The following is a 10,214-nucleotide window of genomic DNA, read 5'->3' on the forward strand; positions in this document are numbered from 1 at the left end:
CTTCTTCCAGTGCAAATCTCTTCATCATTGGGAAATCACCACTGTTCACTGACTAGATCATACCAGGGACAGGGAGCTAATTAGCTCTATCTTCCACTTTCTTTGAATTATTAATATTATTTCATGGAAGAAGAGTAATAGCTCCCATTCCAGCTTGTGTTAGAAACCAGATCTAATTGGAATATCCTTCCATATTTTGACCAGCTTTGCATACTCACCCACTGGCTCCAGTTCTGCAATGTGCATTTCCTTCTTATTTCCATTCTTACGTAATGTCCTCCTAGATAAAATACAAAGATCTATCTCAGAGGTTATTGAACTCTGTGTTAGCAGGACACAAAGTGAACACCATCCCTAGTGTAGTTTATTTTAGGGTGAACGAAGGGGAGGGTTTCAATGCATAGAGATAAAGAATTATCTACTTTGTGTAAGTGTGTCTGACTAGAAGATTCTTTTTTTTCTTTTAGTATGGTAAATTCCAACTTTATTTTAGTTTTTAGTGTGAATTAGCATATGTTCTATACCAACTTTCACAGTGTCCCATGCACTTTACAGTAACATAGGTTTTTGGATCTCAGATTTTGAGAGGGTTCAGTGCTCATTTAGGTTGAAAATCCTTTATGCCAGAAGTCACATCACAGCTTATCCATCAAGCATGAAATTTGGCAGAAGGCCAATGATCAAACGTTTCTTAAACACCTAGCAGGTGAATGGAGCATGTCTGAAATACATAGATAATTCATACTTTTGTGCCTGTCATAACCTACTGAAAGAGACAGACACATAAACCAATTTTTAAAAACAACAATAATTACAGTTTACCATGATCAGTGCTTTCATGCAGTCAGGCACACAGAGAGGAGCCCTAAGGAGATATTAACTCTGTTCATGGGGTTGGGAAAGCCTTTATAGAAGGGACTTGTTCATCCTAAGTGTTGAAAAATGATCAGGAGTTGGGCAAGTAGAAAAGAATAGAGTGACCAAAGGAACAGTGGATGCAAAAACAATTATAAAGTATAAATATGCAGTATGTATTTAAGGGTCAGTTCCAATCATGATTTTAAAAGGTGTTATTTAAAATGGTAAACCTACAAAGGGAGGGAGGATTTTGACTTTATATGAGAAGTGGAAACAATTATCCATAATCTTTGTGATTTAAAGAATGAATTTAAGACTGATTGTTCTTCAGTTCCCTCTCTTTCTTTTCACCTTCATCTATACCTTCCAGGTGCTTCCAAAGACTCCTAATGTAATAAGCCCTTGTATTTACATAGCACTTTACGGATTGCTAAGCAATCTTCATATGCAGTGTGATTCCTAATCCTTATCACAATTCAATTAGGACCTTCAATCTGAGATATTTTCCAGACTTCACCCACTACATCTGTGGGAAAAAGTCTTCCTTTCACCTTGAAAATATTAACTCAGTCACTTCATCTTACAGAAAGAGTACAGCATTGTCTAATGACTAGAAAGGTCAGGGAAATAATAGAAAACTTTTCAAGGAGACAGAAGGATTCAGACATCAAAATATTTATTCTATGGTGAGAAAAAAAATAATTTGCTATGAAAGGACAAAAAGTTGTGTGGGTTTCCAAATGTTTCCTGCTTGAGTCTGGCTCCCCTTTGAGCTAATAAGTTTCCCCTCTAGCTAGAAGAGAAGCCTGAAGCCTCCAAGTGATATTTTAATTCAATTAGTGTCTTACCAATTTGATGCAGCAACCAAGGACCTATGGTGTCTGATTAATATGCTGATGCTAAGACACAAGAGTGAACAGAATGCCCATTTGGATAAGGCCTGGCAGCAAAGCGTGGCATTGCTATGGAAACCACAGACGGACATTAATTAGCTATCAAATAAAATCATTGGAAAATTCTGGACCCTGGCACATCTTTCCCCTTCAAAGAGAAGGGCAAGAATAGGTCACAGTAACAGCAAGGCTCCCTTCAGTGATTAAAATCAGAGTTACGCAGAGACTACATGTTGGAAAGTGGAGGAAAGGTGGAGGAGCAAAACAGATGAACACAATAGGAATGAGGCTTTGGATTATTCAAGTCCAAGGATATAATTTGGAATATGGAGTATCTTGTTGGGTTGTCTGTATTGATAAAATGATCCAAATGACAAATATTTTATCCTATTCTCTGTGCTGTAGAAAGAAAATGATAATAATGATATTGATCCATCCACTAGATGGTGATAAATGATCAGGGGAGGACACCATAGAGTGATTAACCCCTAATAAAACAGATGCAGATCCTATAACATTTAAGTTAATAGAAAAAAAATAATTGAAAAGGCAAAAATGGAGAACAAAAGTATCATAAAAATAACTAAACACATACAAGCAGATACAATAATGAAACTTACCATACAGATAATCACAAAAAATGTAATTGGACAAAACTGGTCAGTAAAAAACCAGAGGTTTTCAGACTACAAATTATAAATTTAAAAGTAGATAAAGGTTGAAATTAAAGAATTGACAAAGATGTGCTAGACACATATTGACTAAAAGAAGGCTGATGAAGTACTGTTCATGGCAGTCAAGATAGACTTTTAGGAAAACTACTTTATTAGGGTTACAGAGGATTATTTTACCAGGAAAAATGGAGAAAAGACTGGACAGGTGGAATTACAGACTTTTAGGGCTGAAGAGGACTTTATGGATCTTTAAAATGTTAACTTTCACAGGGAGAGAATTATAAAAAAAGTTATTCTACAAGTTTGAACACTGACCATGAGTTTAGTTCTATTTTTACTGTCTGGAAGTAAAAGGTTTTCTAGTCTAACCTTCTAATTAGTACAAAAATCAAAGCTCAACCCCATGACATTTATACTAATGGGTTACCAAACACACTCTTTCTCTCTTCGTATCTGTATATCTATATAGATATATATACACACACATACACACACATAAATATATGCTGCCAGACCATATATATATATATATGGAATAATTTATATATATATATAAACCTATAAACCTATAATCATATATATATAATTTATATATATAATATATAAATGTATAATCATATATAATTTATATATATAATTTATATATCTATTATATATATAAACCTATAATCATATTTATATAATTTATATATATATAAATTCTTGTCATCAAAATTTTATGCATAGACATTTTTCAGCTGAGGATCAGCTAAATCTTTGGATGTTCATAATAATCTTATGCTAAGTGGAGGTCAGTCTCTTCTTGAGAATTGCATATCAGTGTCTCCAGCCTTAGTAACACTAAAAACCTAAAAAGAGAAGGCTGCCTGAGTAAATTCTTGCCAATATTCCTTCTCTCTCTAAATCGTTATCAGAACCTGCAGTGACAAGTGTAATGCCATTCCTTACTTTTCATTATTGGATCTAACTGTCAGCATTTGGAGTCAAGGCACAGGGCATATTCTCTTACTACTTTGTCTTGGAACCCTCCTCCCCTCTCAGCAAACTCACAAATTGACAAGAATGCAAGGAATGCAATGTGATATATTTGAACCAATGAGTGGGAAGTAACTTCACATTTATTACATAAACTTGTCACCTAGTCAATTTGGGAGCAATTACAAATCGCTTTCATTTTAATTAATTTGAGGAAAATTACAGATTTCTTTGAGATATCTGAAAACTCTAGGCTCCTTCTCGTAAAAATGTACCTTCACATACACTTTTGAATAATATTTCACAGATCCCTTAACAACTTTACTTGAATATTCTGGAATGCTACCAACCTTGGGTGAGTACCTTTGATCGAGTCTAAACCATGAGACTCCTTTCCTTTTCACTATTTCTGCATATGTTTTGAACTAGGATCATTTACCAAGCTTGCGTCACACCCTCCTGCCCATCATAGAAGGCAGCCTTTATATAAAGATAAATATCTTGATAGGAATGGTAGTTATGGTCACTTTAATAACACCCTAAACATATCATAGAAACACACTTATTAAGTGGTTATATTATTTGTAAGTATTAATTGAAAGAAAGAGGCTTCTAAACTGGAAATAAAGTATGAGGTTAAAGGATGAAAAGAAGCACCTTGATATATATGGCATCATTAGTAGACAGAATCTAGATCACTGAACCTGGGATAATGGTGGGCATGAGGCTTGAAGGAGACACTGTTAAATCAGTAAAAGAAAAATATCTGCCAAGTAGCTTGGAATAAACAAATAGGTTTCACGAATCACAAGTCGAGTTGCTCTTTGAATTGAGTATTTGACCTCCATTCTTAACATTTCTTGCTTGGTAGGTGTCCCCTGAAACTGTGTTGATTCCACTCAAGGGCCAATCTCTCCCTAAGAATGGACAATGAGCCTTTTCCACAGTTCAGACTTTGTGGTCTTCATGAAACTTCTAAATGTAGATATTTATCCCAAAGCAGGAAGAAAATGGCCTCAATAAAAATTTTAAATAAAAGCTGCAGAGCTGATGATGAGGAGACGGAAGGGATACACACATTGAAAGTCTGAATTTTGTGCTGATGTCACCAGAAGTGACTGTGCTTTCCCTGTCTAGTGATTCCTGCAAGCTTTAACCAGGGAGCAGGGATTGTACTGACTTTGCCACAGGCCTGAATGCATAAGGATATTGCAACGCTCTTATAAATTAGGGATGATTATAAATGCTGCCAAGGGTTTGTTAATTATATGGTGTTAATTGTGGAACACATAATTATAAATTAATAATAATGTCACCTAACATTTTGTGAGTGCACAAAAGTATTCTGAGCTTAGAGGCTAGACCCAGGTTCTGGGTTTTTCCTGAATTTGCAGGCACCTACAGAACCCGAATTAGAACTCAATTTTTCTAATTCCCAGGCTAGTGATTTCATCATTATACTCAAGCTTATTCATGACATGAGAAAATAACCAGCATAAGGCTGTGGCTAAGAGCACAGATTTCAAGACAGGAAATGGGACATAGAGCTTGACCAGCTGTGTGACTTGACTGAGATATTTAACCTCTCTTGCTTCAAATGTTTCTTCCGTGAAAAAGAGATTCTTCATACAGCCTCCCTAAAATGGGTCTTATAAGAATTAGGTACTTTTTAAAAACCTAGAACAGTGCCTGTCACGTAGGAAATCTATTTGTTAAATCAATGGCACAAATAAAAATATAATTTTGATAGACAAATTAATCATAATAATAAACTAAAATCAGTTGAGCTCATGGTAGAGCCAAGCACTATAGTAAGAATTTGATGCAGGGCCGGGCGCAGAGGCTCACGCCTGTAATCCCAGCACTTTGGGAGGCCGAGGCAGGTGGGTCACGAGGTCAAGAGATCGAGACCGACCTGGTGAAACCCCGTCTCTACTAAAAATACAAAAAATTAGCTGGGCATGGTGGTGCGTGCCTGTAATCCCAGCTACTCAGGAGGCTGAGGCAGGAGAATTGCCTGAACCCAGGAGGAGGAGGTTGCGGTGAGCCGAGATCGCGCCATTGCACTCCAGCCTGGGTAACAAGAGCGAAACTCTGTCTCAAAGAAAAAAAAATAATAATAATAATTTGATGCAAGTTATTTCATGTCTTAGTCTGTTAGGAGTGCTATGACAAAATACCTAAACTAAGTAATTTAAAGCAATAAAAATATATTTTTCACAGTTCTAGAGGCTGGAAAATCTAAGATTAAGAAATCAGCAGATTCAGTGTATGATGAGGGCCTGTTCCCCATAGATGGCCCCTTTTTGTTTTGTTCTCCTTACATGGTGGAAGGGGCAAGGGAGCTTGAGCTTCTGCTATGAGGTCACTAATCCAATTAATGCAAATGAAGGGTCATGATTTAATGAATTCCCAAAGGTCCCACCTCTTAGAACTGTAATACCCTAAAACTTGGGTATTATTAGGCTCCAACACATTACTTTTGGAGGAGAATAACCATCATTCAAATTACAACATCTTATTTAAAGTCATGGCAACCCAGTGAGGTGGGTCTAATGAATACTTCAGTTTACACATGAAGAAGCTGAGAGTTAGAAAAGTGAAGTAACTTGCCTGTGGCCATGCAGCCAAGTAATCTGACATGTGGCCATGATGGAATTATGATTTGTCAGTCTTCATAAATAGGTCTTCTAACTACGCCAGGATTCAGGACACATGGACAGAAGAAGAAAAGAAGACATATAATTTTTACTGAGCCTCTGTGATGTCCCAGGTATTTAAAATGTATCTTATTTAATTCTCACAAATCTCTAAGACAGAGTTGTTGTTATTTCCATCATACAGGTGAGGAAATCAAGGCACCAAAAAGGCCTGGTAACTTCAGTTTTGCAGTTACTGATTTAGCACAAGCATTAAGGCATGAGGATGATATGGAGTGGTTAGCAGAGAGGGACCTAAGGCCTGAAAGGGTCACTTCTTGGTTCTGGTCTTCACAAACTGTGTGGCTTTGGAAAGTTACTTAATCTCTGTAACCTCAGTCTCTTCATCTGTCATGTAGGTAGAATAACTCCTACTTCATCTTGTTGCCATGAGGACACATCTTTTGCCAGATGGTCATCACTTACATGAGTTAGTGCAGGTAAGGCCCTGTCTATAACTCCCTGGCACCTAGTAAACATTCATCTGAAGTGAGCTTTCATTATTTCCTTGAGCCAGGCATGGCTTAAGACCAAGACTTAGAATCGTTGTCCCTTTATGTTCCTCGGCTTTCCCTATTGTGTATGTGTCTACTCTGAAATCCTTTCCAGCACAGGAACGGAGCGGAAGAGTTAAAGATAAATCTCTGCCTTTCAGACTTTCACAAGTGACCAATGACAACAAATGTTGTTGAAATGGCAGCAGGGTACCATCAGAGGAGACTTTTTTTAAAATAATAAAAATGGAATCTTGGCTGTGCATGGTGGCTCACGCCTGTAATCCCAGCACTTTGGGAGGCTGAGGTGGTTGGATTACCTGAGCCAACATGGTGAAACCTTTTATTTACTAAAACTACAAAAATTAGCTGGGCATAGTGCCACATGCCTGCAATCCAAGCTACTTGGGAGGCTGAGGCAAGATAATTGCTTAAGCCTGGGTGACTGAGGTTGCAGTGAGCCAAGATTGTGCCACTGCACTGTTGCCTGGCCAATAGAGCAAGACTCTGTCTCAAAAAAAAAAAAAAAAAAAAAAAAAAGGAACTTGGAAACAAGAGAATGAAAGACTCAATCTGTAAGGGAAGGAGCTCCTAGTGACTTCCTAATGTCCTCTCCCCTGACAAAGCTTCCTACAGCCTTACCACATTTCAAGGCAATCAGGGATGTTGCTTAGCAACCCCACCAGGAACAGTGGAGTGAGTTCATCCTGGTAGCATTAAGGGTTGCTACTGCAGTCCTGAAAAGGACCAAACTTTCATTTAAAACCCTTCCTCCAGCACCAAAGGACATCAGCAAATTGGAGGCACCTGGGAAGAGAGTCCTTTGAGAGGTAAGGTTGAACAGAAGGCAAGTAAAGGGGAAAATAATAGATCTAAATTAGTGGAGAAATATACAGACAATATTATTTTTATTTTCTTCAAGCACTGCTAAGTTTAGTGTGGTAAGACAGATTTGCCAAGCCAAGGATTTGGTGAGTCTGCTTCATTGAATTTTGATGTGGCAATTGAGGCCAGCAGGACATGCCCAGTATATCAGTCCATTTTCACACTGCTGATAAAGACATACCAGAGACTGGGAAGAAAAAGAAGTCTTGTTGGGCTTACACTTCCGCATGGCTGGGGAGTCCTCAGAATCATGATGGGAGGGGAAAGGTACTTCTTACATGGCAGTGGCAAGAGAAAAATTAAGAAGAAGCAAAAGCAGAAACCCCTGATAAACCCATCAGATCTCATGAGACTTATTGACTATCACAAGAATAGCATGGGGGAAGACTGGCCCCATGATTCAATTACCTCTCCCTGGGTCCATCCCACAACATGTGGGAATTCTGGAAGATAGAATTCAAGTTGAGATTTGGGTGGGGACATAGCTAAGCCTTATCACTCAGTTACCAGGTCATAGAGGTAATTACTCCCAATAGCTGCAGCCAGTTGGTTACCACCTACAAGTTCAATCTCAAAGTAAGATATGGAGAAAATGTTATCCTTAGTAAAGACCGAAGGTGTTAAGGCTCAACTCTATGTTCATTCATTCAACACGCATTTTTTGAGGCTTGCAGTTCAGACAGGAAGTTGGGCATTAGTTTTTAAGTGTGATACATGTTAAGGAGAAGGAAGTTTAAGATGCTATTCGAGTACATGACATGGACTCAACCTAGATTGGACAGGAAGGGGAAGGTCACAGAAAGCACCAGAGGGTCTGATGTTTAATAGGAGTCTTGAATGATAAGTCAAATTGAATGAAGAGAGAAAAGGAACCATTTTCTCCATGGGGAGTACACAGGCAGTGGTCCAGTTCACCTGGAAATGAGAGAAGTGGATGAACTGCGGATGGAAATGCATAGTAGTAGTAGCAGAAGATAAGAGTATTATGCAGTCATATGATGAAGTCATACAAGTCATATGAGGATCCTGGACTTTATGCTAAGAGTTACTGTCAGCCATTGCAAAACTTCCAGCAGAATGAAATATAATCAAATGTACCCAGCATCCAGTTAGCCTTTCTGCTATCCCATCCTACTCTATTCTTGTATCACAGTATTTGGATCCCTGCTCCAGTCTCCTGAATTCCTTCATTTCCTTCTTAATGTCCCTGTCCCTGAAGTAAGGGAACCTTGCTAGTTTTTTGCTCAGATCTCAACTCCTTCTTTGATGCATAGAGTCCTGCTCTTGCACATGAGCTTGTAGCATCCATTTACCTGCCACTTCTTCTGACTTTGCCTGTTACAAGACTGTCAGTCATAGGGCTTATCCCTGTCACCCGTTTCCATGTACTATTATGGCTGTCCCTAATGCTGTTTGATTGGACTACCTATTACTCACTATTATCTTCATCCTTCCTACACCAGGTAACACCCACTGAAGAAGTTATCTTCCCACACACTGTAGCAACCAACTGCTTGTCTGGGAACTGATCTGCCCCAAAAGCCTTGTCTGATTTTGAGTTCCATCCAGCCCAGTGATGACCCAAAATATTCATATAAGCCATTCATCTCTTTAGAACAGTGGCTAAGCACTCTGACTCTGGAGTCAATTTCCCTTGCGGGTGAATCTTGGCTTGCACCACAACTTAGCCAGGTGAACTTCGGCAAGTTAGTTCATCTCTGTGAGGCTGGGCTGATTTTATTATTCTTACGTGAAGATATTGTTGCCCACCTTATGGGGTTGTTGTGAAGATTAAAAGAGACTAGGAAGGGAAAATATCTAGAATAGCACCTTTCACATAGTAGAAACAAAATAAATACTGGTTCCTCTTCACCCTTCCTTTGAAAGCACATTAGCTGCACACATTTCTGGTTTTGATCCTTACAATGCCTTTCTAAAATTGGAGGATCAAAGGAGATTCTGCATATAAAGCACAGACACATAGTAAAAACAAAATACATATGGCTAATATTGTTTGTTATTATTATTAATGAAGCAGCATACCCTAATTGAGAGATTAACTGTGTCTTATTTTCTTGAATATAGGCTCATAATTAATGAACAGGAAGTAACCATCCATCATGAGAATTCCTTTCTGTGTATTCACACGTACTGGGCACATACTGCAGTACTTGTCTTCTAAGGTCTCTTATCCATCTTTGAGAAGGCCCAGCAGCCTCTAAAACTTTCCACTTAGTTTCAGAGGCTGTTCTGAAAAAAACAAAAACAAAACAAAACAAAACAAAAAACCTCCCCCTCGGAGGTTAACAGAATGGCTGAATTGCAAATCTTCATGGCTGCATTCTTATCCTAGTTTAGAAAAATGGCATCCCATGCAGCAGCAGATAGTGATGATTACTATTATGGGCTGAATTGCATGCCCCTATAATTCATGTGTTTAAAGTCTGAACCCTTAGGACTTCTAAATATGACTATATTTGGAGATAGGGCCTTTAAAGAGATGATTATGGTGAAATCAGGCTTTCGGGTGAGCTCTCATCTAATCTGACTAGTGTCCTTACAGAAAAAGGCAATTTGGATTCACAAAGAAACACCAGGGTTGTGAGTCCACAGAGGAAAGACTGTGTGAGTGCATAGGAAGACAACAGTCATTAACAGGACAAGGAAATTGTCCACAGAAGATGCCGAAACTGCTGGCATTTTGATTTAGAACTGCTGGCCTCCCCAACGTTGAGA

Source organism: Aotus nancymaae, unplaced genomic scaffold (genome assembly GCF_030222135.1).
Source record: "Aotus nancymaae isolate 86718 unplaced genomic scaffold, 86718_ANA_hifiasm-v0.15.2.pri h1tg000003l, whole genome shotgun sequence".
In the NCBI taxonomy this organism is placed as follows: Eukaryota; Metazoa; Chordata; class Mammalia; order Primates; family Aotidae; genus Aotus; species Aotus nancymaae.